Source organism: Theropithecus gelada, chromosome 13 (genome assembly GCF_003255815.1).
Source record: "Theropithecus gelada isolate Dixy chromosome 13, Tgel_1.0, whole genome shotgun sequence".
NCBI classification, from domain to species: Eukaryota; Metazoa; Chordata; class Mammalia; order Primates; family Cercopithecidae; genus Theropithecus; species Theropithecus gelada.
Genome location: NC_037681.1, coordinates 4,793,758 through 4,805,430, shown reverse-complemented (window position 1 = coordinate 4,805,430; position 11,673 = coordinate 4,793,758). Strand labels below are relative to the sequence as shown.

Sequence of the window (11,673 nt, the reverse complement as noted above, 5' to 3'; positions counted from 1 at the left end):
AGCCCTGCCATCTCTTTCGAAAGCCAGCTTGCCTGTAGCCCCCAGGGGCGAGGAGAGGTGCTAGAAGAAAACACTTCTCCCCTTCTGGGTCCCTTCCGAGCTGGAGTTGGCGCTCAGTGGGGACAATGAGAAAAAAATGATAAAGCAAAAAGGCTTTGTGGGAAAGGAGAGTGGCCACATACCAGCGCTGGGTCTAGCTGGAGGGCAAGGAGGAAACACGAACAAAATGAAAACGTGGAGAATTCCTATCAGACCACTGCTTCACTGTATCCCAAGTTTTAATCAGGACGAATGTTCAGATAAACCAGAAAAATCCTTGAAACGAGGACAAATGCAACATTTGAGCCTCAAGTCGCTGCCAGTGTCATCCCCTTTGGAAAGCCATTGTCATCCCCTTTGGAAACAACAAAAAGTATCTCACATGTCTGACCAGACTGGCCAACATGGTGAAACCCCGTCTCTACTAAAAGTACAAAAATTAGCCAGGTGTGGTGGCAGGTGCCTGTGGGCAAGGCTGAGGGATGAGAATCGCTTGAATCCGGGAGGCAGAGGTTGCAGTGAGCTGAGATTGTGCCACTCTGTATATGTGTGTGTGTGTGTGTGTGTGTTTGTGTGTGTGTATACACACACACATACATCCCACATCTCCCACAGGATAAAGTCCGTATCTGGTCTGCTTTGATCGTTTCCTCCCTGTCATCATTGCCCCTGTGTCCTCCTGGCACCTCTGCCCAAGCCTTGTCCAGCAGCCCCTTGCCCTGGATTCCCACACCAGGCTACAGCTCTCCGTCCACGCCCCCCATCCCCACCGGGAACATGCTTCCTCCTGCAGCCCGCTTCAGGACCAGCCCACACACCACCTCCTCCAGGGGCACTGGGTCCCCGGAAGGTGGTGGCTCCTCCTCCCAACTCCAGGCACTCTGACACCACTTTGTCAGTGTGTGGTTTTCACATCCTGTCCTAGTGGTATGTTTGTCTTTTCGCCCCCAGATTCACAGCTTCCTAAATGAAGGAGCTAAGTCTTGCTCTTTTCTTTACCCTAGAACAAGATACAGTTTCTGATCATACTTAATATTTGATGAACAGATGTTTTCCTTTAAAGTTTCACTTAAACTTTTAAAACCTCAGACCACAGTAAGAAATACATCTGACATTACCACCCAGACTCATACACACATGCCACTGAATCAAAAGTTTCATGAAATAATACTTACTCTGTTGGAAGCACTCTGATATTTTCTTTAATTCCATTTTTCCCCTTTTAATTACATTTATTTTAATGCTGAATTTACTCCCGTGCCATAAGTTTTTGTTTCTTCAGTTTCTTCTGGGATATCTTTTTCTTCTGGGCAACCTCCTTTTCTGGTTTAGGAACAATCTGTTCCTTTTCAGTAAGGATCATCTCAATGTGGCAGGGAGAGCTCATGTATGGGTTAATCCGACCATGAGCTCTGTAGGTCCGTCGGCACATCTTAGGTGCTTTGTTCACTTGGATATGCTCGATGACCAGAGAATCTACATCTAAACCCTTAAGTTCAGCATTACGCTCTGCGTTTTTAAGCATGCGCAGCAAAAAATCAGCACTCTTTTTGGGCCACCGACCTTGTGTCCAGCCCCACTGCTTGGCCTGGGCACACCTGCCAACTCCACCATTGTAACGTCGGAATGGTACGCACTGTTTCTGTAAAGTGACATCTTTCAGATACTTCGTGGCTTTTCGAATATGCATACCCTTGATGGCCTGGGCAGTTTCACGAGTGTTCTTAAAGTGAACACGAAGATTGGAACCTCTTGATTTGCATGATTTCGTGGGGTTCTCCAGGTCAAGTGAATAGCGAACCATTTTCATAGATTACCTCAGGCCGCTTAGGGAAAGAGCTTAATTCCGTTTTTTAAAAAGTGCTTGTTGGGACTTGTAGGTGGAAAGCCATGGTCATAAAGTGTACAGAGAAGCTGTCATTGCTAAAGGGAGAGAAGCTTTGCTTCCAAGCTAGGATCAGGTTAGGGTTAAACTATAAACAAATGAGGGCTTCCGCTTGCTCTGATCTGCAGACTGAGAGAATCTGGCCTCATTAAGAAGTAAAAGCCAAGGCGGGACTTACTGACAACGGTGATGGACTTCAAGCTCCTGGGGCCTGCTCTTGGCAGCTTTCCTGCTCAGTGCCTTATATCTTACCTTCACTCCTTTAACACACCCGTCCCTACCCCACAAAGATGCCCCAAACTCTGCCTGGTGCCCCAGCGATATTTTGTGCACAGCTCTCTGATGGCTCTTGTCACACTGTACTGTAATGCTAATCTTTTTTAGATGGCTAGCTCTTCAACTGAGCTGCTGGAGGGAGCCTGGTCAGGGAAGTGCTGGCCAAAAAGAGTGTGTGAATGGGAGGAGAGGAACTGTTGCATCTTGGGGTCTAGAAGTGCCCATCTCTTCCCTGTTGTTGCCTGGGCAGGGGCTCACCACTGGCTCTGGAGCCACAGCAGGGAGACGCAGGCCCGGGCACACCATGGTGGAGTAGAAGGGCAGGGAGCAGTGATGTAATTCAATTACAGAACTCGGTTATCCCTTAACTTTGTATAGATACTTCACCACTTAATAAATTTTTTGTTTGTTTGTTCGAGACAGTGTCTCTGTTACCCAGGATGGAGTGCAGTGGTATGATCTCAGCTTGCTGCAGCCTCTGCCTCCCAGGTTCAACATTTAACATCTCAGTGACAAACATTTAACATCCTGAGGTTATACATAAGGGAATGAATAATTCCTTTATCATTCATAAAGATTTAAAGACCAGGCCTGGCACGGTGGGTCACACCTGGAATCCCAGCACTTTGGGAGGCCAAGGAGGGTGGATTACTTGAGGGCAGCAATTCAAGACCAGCCTGACCTACGTGGTAAAAACCTGACTCTACTAAAAATGCAAAAATTAACCAGGCTTGGTGGTGTACGCCTGCAATCCCAACTACTCGAGAGGCTGAGCCGGGAGAATCGCTTGAACCTGGGAGGCAGAGGTTGCAGTGAGCTGAGATCCACCACTCCACTCCAGCCTGGGCAACAGAGCAAGACTCCATCTCAAAAACAAAACAAAACAAAAACTCCAGGCTGGGCATGGTGGCTCATGCCTGTAATCCCAGCATTTTGGGAGGCTGAGGCGGGCGGATCACTTGAAGTCAGGACTTCGAGACTAGCCTGGCCAACATGGCGAAACCCCGTCTCTACTAAAAACTACAAAAATAAGCCAGGCATGGTTGCACATGCCTGCAGTCCCAGCTACTTGGGAGGCTGAGGCAAGAGAATCGCTTGAACCTGGGAGGAGGAGGTTGTAGTGAGCAGAGATAGCACCACTACACTCCAGCCTGGGCGACAGAGTGAGAATGTCTCAAAATAAAAAATTAGAAAAAGAAGAAGAAGAAGAAGAAGAAAGAAAGAAGAAGAAGAAAGAAAGAAGAAGAAGGAGGAGGAGGAGGAGGAGGAAGAAGAAGGAGGAAGAAGAAGAAGGAGGAGGAGGANGAGGAGGAGGAAGAAGAAGGAAGAAGAAGAAGAAGAAGAAGAAGGAGGAGGAGGAGGAGGAGGAGGAGGAGGAGGAAGAAGGAGGAAGAAGAAGAAGAAGAAGAAGGAGGAGGAGGAAGAAGAAGGAAGAAGAAGAAGATGAAGACGAAGAAGACGAAGAAGATGAAGAAGATGAAGACGAAGAAGACGATGAAGAAGAAGAAGAGACAAAACCAAACCAAAGAAAATGCATGACTGCTCCTCTTAATTATTTACCTAGCTCTGTTTTGTTACATATTATAGTTGTAACCCACAAGCAATAGATAAAATGTCACTAGATATAATGTTTGTGGCCAGGCACAGTAGCTCACTCCTGCAATCCCAGCACTTTGGGAGACCGAGGCAGGCGGATCACCTGAGGTCAGGAGTTCAAGACCAGCCTGGCCAACATTGTGAAACCCAGTCTCTATTAAAAATACAAAAAATTAGCCAAGCGTGGTGGCACGCACCTATAACCCCAGCTACTTGGGGGGCTGAGGCAGGAGAATCACTTGAACCTGGGAGGCTGCAGTGAGCTCATTGCATTGGGCAACGAGAGTAAAATGCTGTCTCGAGGCTGGGCGCGGTGGCTCACGCCTGTAATCCCAGCACTTTGAGAGGCCAAGGCGGGCAGATCATGAGGTCAGGAGATTGAGACCATCCTGGCTAACATGGTGAAACCCTGTCTCTACTAAAACTACAAAAAAAATTAGCCAGGCGTGGTGGCGGGTGCCTGTAGTTCCAGCTACTCGGGAGGCTGAGGCAGGAGAATGGTGTGAACCCGGGAGGCAGAGCTTGCAGTGAGCGGAGATCGCACCACTGCACTCCAGCCTGGGCGACAGAGCAAGACTCCATCTGAAAACAAAACAAAAACAAAAACAAACAAACAAAAGTCTCCCTCAAATTCATGCTGATACCTAATTCCCAATGTGATAACTTTTGGAGGTGCGGCCTTTGGGAGGTGATGCAGTCATGAGGGTGGGGACCTCATGAATGGGATTAGTGCCCTTATAAAAGAGACCACCAGAGAGCTTCCTCTCCCCTTCCTTCCAGGACACAGTGAGAAGCCAGCTGTCTATGAACCAGAAAGCAGGCCCTTAGCACACATCGATTCTGCTGGCGTTTTGATCTTGGACTTTCCAGCCTCCCTGTGAGAAATGAATTTCTGTTGCTTACAGGCCACCTGGTCTATAGTCCTCTGTTACAGCAGCCTGAACGAACCAAGACACCCATGTACACATTGCCAAAAAAATTACAGCCTAGCCCACATTCTCAGAAGCTTACAGTTTTCCTTTAAGTAAAGTTACATGAGAAGACCCCGCACTGTGGAGCAAAAAGGGCCTGAGTTGAGACTAGCTCTCCCGCTTGTCATGCTGTGGTCTTGAGAAGCACCTGGACTCTTCTGAGCCCCTTTCTCCTCATCTGTGGAATTCGGGTAACTATGCCGTTCCCCAGGCTTGCTGCCAGGAGGAGAATGAGGGGAAAGACTTGGGAGCAGCTCACATTCTTGAGGAACTTAACTTTCTAAGGTAGCCACATGAGGCCACATTGCCTCAGTGCACAGGAGGTGGTGGTGACAAGCTGGACGGGGCAGAGAACATTTTTCCCCCGGTGAAACATGGAAAATAAAGCTGGACAGACAGTGGAGGGCGCTGTCATGGAAAGCTGCAGCCAGACAGAACAGTCTGGAGTTCGTCTCGCAGGCAGCGGCAGTGGGGGAAGCCTTTGTGAAACTCATGGTTCAGCAGCCGAGTCTCGCCGCCTATGTAGGTTGGGTGCCGTGGGGTGAGACTGGAGGCTGGGACCTGAGAGGTGTCAAGGGCTGCCTGTGGACTTAGCCTGGGGCAGTGGGAGGGGCAGGGATGGAAGGCAGGCCACAGGAGTGAAAATAGGGCCCCGGTTCTAGGGCGCTGTTTCCCCTGCATCTTGCTCTCTTCCTTTCTCCTCTTGTCCTTCGGTCTCCACCCCTATCCCCACCTCCCAAATGCTTCACAGCATAAAGATGCTGCCCAGTCAAAATTACCCCCACAAACTCCAGGTGAACTTGGTCTGGGCAGTCATGAGTGGAGGAAGGGCAGGCCCACTCTTTCCTTAGTATATGAGTGAGAAAAGTGACTGCTGGTTAGATCTCACAGGAAGCCAGAGCCACGTGGCAGCACCTGACTTCAAGTGCAGCACAGCCCGCGGGGTGAGAAGCTGACACCTCTGGGCCTGCTGAGGCAGGCTGCTCCTTCTACACCAGGTCAGGGAAATCAGGTCACCCTCCCCAACAGTCTGCCAGACGCTGGGGACTGACTGCTGCCTCTGGGACATCCACCACAAAGGATTCATGGACTCAGTGACAGGGCCAGGCACCTGGCTGAGGATCTCAAACTGGTGCGGCCCACGGGCCCATTCAATCTATAGATGGGTTTTGTGCAGCCAACACCGTCCTTCTTGTCTACCTCTTGTATATGCATTCTGGCCTTGCCCCTGAGCTTATGAATTTACCAACCCCATCTTAGCAGGGCATGAAGAAATGCAAGGCACTCCAGGAGCTGCTGATTTTGCTGGGTAAACAAAACAAGTAGACAGGCAAAGAGGGCAGACGATGGCAGACCCAATGCATGGGGCAGGCATCCACACTTCTGAGTCGAATTTAGAGAAGAGATCTTCTCTTCTCCAGAGGTGAGGTGCACACTGGGCCTGGGGGAAGTAAACCCTGGGATGAGCATGGGAGAGGGAGGTTCCCCAGTGGGGAAGGACATGAGGGCGTGGACTGGAGAAAATCTGCATGGCTGGGCCCCATTCCACAGAGGGCCCCGAGAGGGGTCTGCTGGATAAGGGAGCGATGGGAGTGATGATGAAGGCACATGGGGAAAGTGTACAGGACTGCGCCACCCAAGACTCAGTAATCTGGAAAAGGTGGCAGAGTGGGGAGCTCTGATTTGGGAGAGGCACTGATTTGGGAGAAATTTCAGAGGATGTAAAGACTGATACTGTGTGGAAGTTGGATGCAAAGGACACCAGGCTTGAAGCTTCAGAGTATGTAAGAGAGGTGCATCTCTGGTTATTGAAGCAGGGGAATCATGAGAGGGCGGCTGCTCAGGGTGGGAGGTGAGAAGCTGAGACATTTTGGTTGAAATGTTATATTTAACAGAAGAGATGCTCACATTGAGAGCTATGGGCCAGGAGATGGAGGCTTGGTGGAAACGTGCATGTGGAGGTGGTGATTTAGGGCAGGGATGGAGTCAGTGAAGCCCCGATTCGGTGAAAAGAATGTGGAGGGACAGATACTGGGGATGAGGAAGAAGGAAACTGCTGCAGAACTGGAGAGGTGGGGTGTACACAGATGTCAGGGGAGAAGACAGTCCTAGGGAAGTGCTCTATTAGCATGATCAATTGCAGAGGTTTCAGAAAGTGCTGAGAAGAGACTGGGGCGTCTGAAGCTAAGGGGCAATAGGAGTTTCAGCAGGGTTGCGAAAGGGGGCACTACCTTTCAGGGTAGAGGAGAGCAGGCCGAGGGGAAGGAAGGTGGACTGGTAGAGACTGCTGTCTCAGGGAGCAGGCAGTGGAAGTGATGGGTACGATCAAGAGGGAAGCACAGATGTTTGGAGGCAAAAGGGAAGGAGACAGTGAGCAGGAAGTACTGAATTTGCTGAGGACAAAGGAGAAAATGAGACAGAAAGAGGCAGATGAGGTGGACGGGGTAGATGGAGAGGCTAATCTTGGATTTCACAACAGGCTGCATCCCCTATCCCTCCATTGTGTGCCAGGCCTGCCAGCTTGTGCCTGGCCCCACTACCCCCCAGCCTTGGTCTTTATTCTTGTGGTTAGGTAGCATGGAAGTCAGGCAACTGGATGGACCAGGCACTCTCTGAGAATGGCCCGGATGTTCATAGCTCAGGGCTGGGACCCAGAGCACCAGCAATTATTCTTTTTCTCGTGTGCTACTGATTCTTCTCTTCTTCCTCTATCATAAGGCCCATCAACGCTGGTGGCTAGAAATCATCCAGAGGGCTGTAAACATTCGCGAGGCACTGAGTGGTCCCTGTTTTGGCCCAGGCAGCAGCAGACAAACGGGAAGTGAAAGTGGGTAACCACTGGAAGGTGAGGGCGAGGGCTGGTGTCATCTCCAGCGCTGTTGGCAGCGACAGCTATGAGCCGGCCTTTGCCAAGATGGTGAGTAACTACAGATTTAAAATTCCTAGCAGCAAAGCTGTGTCTCTTCAGGGTTTGGTTACCCCTGCTGACCCCATAAAAACCACCACGCCAACAGCAGGGAACATCAACAAGCAAGGAGGTGACCATGAGGATGACCTCGCCGTAAAAACAACCACACATACCACAGCCCTGAGGAAGGAGGCACCCACCAGCTGGGTCTTGTAGGGCTGTTCCAGAAAGCGCAGGCTGGGAGGAGGATGCAGTAAGGAAAGAGGCCAGGGTCTAAATGGAAAGGGCCATTGAAAGGGAGAGACGGCTGGGCGCGGTGGCTCAAGCCTGTAATCCCAGCACTTTGGGAGGCCGAGATGGGCGGATCACGAGGTCAGGAGATCGAGACCATCCTGGCTGACACGGTGAAACCCCGTCTCTACTAAAAATACAAAAAGCTAGCTGGGTGAGGTGGCGGGCGCCTGTAGTCCCAGCTACTTGGGAGGCTGAGGCAGGAGAATGGCGTGAACCCGGGAGGCGGAGCTTGCAGTGAGCTGAGATCCGGCCACTGCACTCCAGCCCGGGCGACACAGCGAGACTCCGTCTCAAAAACAAAAAACAAAAAACAAAAAAAAAAGAAAGGGAGAGACAGGCTTGTTCATCAATGACCACTACAGAGTTGGAAAGAGAAGGCAAAGAAAATGCCACACTACTGAGGATCAGTGTCCGAGGTTTCATTCTATTGAAAGTTAGAGACGCCAAAGCTGGGGTTAATGTTGGTAACGGAGATACGGATGGGCCATGACGCCACCAGCCATGTGTAATCAGAAGGGGATTGAAAAACATCCCCAGCCTTGAAACTGACATTTTCTCTTATGTGCTGGGTGGACATTTGGCAATATCATATAAAATGAAAACATTTGCATAGCCCATGACCCAGAGAGTCCACTTGCATAAGGACATGCTTTATAATGGTCTATTCCACGGCAGATAATAAAAGAAGGCATGCAGGAAGATCTATATGCAGTGACGTGCAAAGGTATCAACAAGTTGCGGAATCCCATGGTATGATTTCATTTGATTAAAAAAAAAAAAGAAAAAAGGTATATACTACATATTATAGTAAAAATACCTTATATGTGTGTGTATATTACAAGTAATGATTATAAGTGTGTGTGGGGGGGTTAGACTAGAACGTTAGAAAGTTGAGATTCTAAGGAGGAGCACTTTTCACTTGATATTCTTCTCTATGGTATAGTTTTTACATGAGTGTGTTTTTTTTTTTTTTTTTTTGACGGAGTCTCACTTTGTCTCCCATGATGGAGTGCAATGGCGTGATCTCAGCTCACTGCAACTTCCACCTCCTGGGTTAAGCGATTTTCATGCCTCAGCTTCCTGAGTAGTTGGGATTATAGGCATGCCCGGCTAATTTTGTTTTTTTGATACCGAGTTTCGCTCTTGTTACCCAGGCTGGAGTGCAATGGTGTGATCGCGGCTCACTGCAACGTCCGCCTCCCGAATTCAAGCAATTCTCCTGCCTCAGACTCCCTGAGCAGCTGAGATTACAGGCATGCTTCACCATGTCTGGCTAATTTTTTGTATTTTTAGTAGAGACGGGGTTTCTCCATGTTGGCCAGACTGGTCTTAAACTCCTGACCTCAGGTGATCCAGCCGCCTTGGCCTCCCAAAGTGCTAGGATGACAAGCATGAGCCACTGCACCTGGCGAGCATGTATTATTTTTATAATAATTTAAAAAAATCTTGAGCTCCTCTTGCCCTAAACTATTTCCCCTATTAGTCTGGTTGTTTTAATGCACATATATTGTGAAATAATCAGAATACAAGTCTGATAAATATGAATTCTAGTGGGGACAATGGAATAGGGTATTTGCAATTGAAATCACTGCATGAAGTACTCTCTCCCTTGTCCCTTTCTTTCCCTTCTCTGGCCTGAATGTCCCATCCCTACCCCCATCCCTGTAAGTCACTCCTCTGGCTTAAATGGGAAGTTAACACAGGGTGGTAGGAAGAACAGCAGACTTGGAGTCTCTCATGCATTGCCTGCCACGGCCCCCTGTGCAGGACTCCAGGCCCTACTCTAACACTTGCTATTTGCCCAACTGTAGGCTCTCAGACCCTCATTTCCCTGTGATAGCATTAAAAAAAAAAAAAACTTGCTCTGCCTACATCACACAGATGTGAAGATAAAATGAAACAATGCCTTTGAAGGTATCTGGAAACAGAAGAGAGTCCTATACATATATTTAAGGTTTTTACAAATCAGCATTAACATTTGATTTTATAACCATCATTAAAAAGGGAAAAGTAAATGGGTGGAGAGGGAGGAGTAAAAAAACAAAACAAAATGTAGAGGCAGTATTCAAGGTCACAGTTAAAAATTTCATATTCCCTGCAGGTGGTGGGTGCTGAATGGTTGAATAAATGAACAGTCCTCAAATGGATATATTTTGGGGCAATAGTAAGTTGCCCCCCGGAAGAAAGTCACTTTTGGAAAATAAAACTGGGAAGAATCTGTGCAAAATGGATGAGACCAGCCACAGAAGCACTTCATCCTAAAATATGGTAAAGGTGGTATATACAAAATTAGGCCGGGTGCAGTGGGTTATAGCTGTAATCCCAGAACTTTGGGAGGCCTAGGTGGGTGGATTGCTTGCGCCCTGGCATTTGAGACCAACCTGGGCAACATGGTAAAACCCAGTCTTTACAAAAAATACAAAAATTAGCCATTCGTGGTGGCATGCAACTGTAGTACCAGGTATGGGGAGACTGAGGAAGGAGGATCACCTGAACCTGGGAGGTCAAGGCTGCAGTGAGCTCAGATTGCACCACTGTACTCCAGCCTGGGCAACAGAGTGAGGCCTTGTGACAAAAAAAAACCAAAAACCAAAAACCAAAAAACAACAACTTGGATTGGACTGGGCAGGGTGGCTCACACCTGTAATCTGAACACCTTGGGAGGCCGAGGGGGGTGGATCACTTGAGGTCAGGAGTTTTAGACCAGCCTGGACAACATGGTTAAACCCTGTCTCTACTAAAATTACAAAAATTAGCCGGGTATGGTGGTGGGAGCCTATAGTCTCAGCTACTCAGGAGGCTGAGGTGGGAGAATTGCTTGAACCCGGGAGGCAGAGGTTGCAGTGAGCCGAGATTGTGCCACTGCACTGCAGCCTGGATGATGGAGCAAGACTCCATCGCAAAAACTAACTAACTAACTAAATAAAAACAAAATAACAAAACTGGGGGATACCCAAATCCAATCAATATTCAAATAAGTGTTTGCTAAATGCCAGGGATAGTGCTATGCATTTTACTTATTTAAGTCTCATAACAACCCTATTATCGCCACTTTACAGAAGAATGGGAGGCACAGAGAAGTTAAGCAATTTGCCCAACCTCATAGCACGTAAATGGTAGACGAGATTCTAATTTCTAATAGTCTGGCCCCAGGGCCCATGTGCTAAGCTATCCCTTACCTAGAACAGTATGAATGCTTGCTCAGAGAAACAGGACTTAAAATAGAAAAAAGTGGTGTTTTTTGAACATCTGACTGAAAAGGAATGTGTTAACATGTTGTTTCTAAACTTACCAGGTAACAAGAGTCATTCTTCTTGTGATTGCTTCCCAAACTGCAGCATGCTTATGAATCACGTGGGGATCTTGTTAGAATGCAGATTCTCACTCAGCAGGTCTGGGGTGGGAAGGCTCTAGGCAGAAGGCAAGAGGGTCCCCATCATTGGAGATGGACTTCCCCACTGAAAATGAAGAAACTGGCTTCTGCTCAGAACCTCAGTCTCCCATGAGGCAGTTCCTAACAGTGGAAGCCTCTCTTTGAGTGCCCCAAACACCTGAATTTCTGGACCAGGAAAGCTGAGGTGCAGCCCCAGGCCCTCCTCCCTCCCTGAAAACTCAGCTTTTTGTGCCCAGCAAGCTCTGTGGGGGTCTTGTTGGGGAGCTTTCTCTTGCTGAAGGGATCAGACGAGTGAGGGGCACTGACCCTG

At 48.6% G+C, this 11,673-nt stretch overlaps 1 pseudogene across 1 annotated transcript; it reads right to left on the bottom strand.

Moving 5' to 3' along the window:
- Positions 1-1,257: 1,257 nt before the first annotated feature.
- LOC112604806 lies at positions 1,258-1,873 on the bottom strand (annotated as a pseudogene). Its single transcript, XR_003115283.1, has one exon. The product of XR_003115283.1 is annotated as a 60S ribosomal protein L17 pseudogene (transcript).
- Between the last annotated feature and the right edge of the window lie 9,800 nt (positions 1,874-11,673).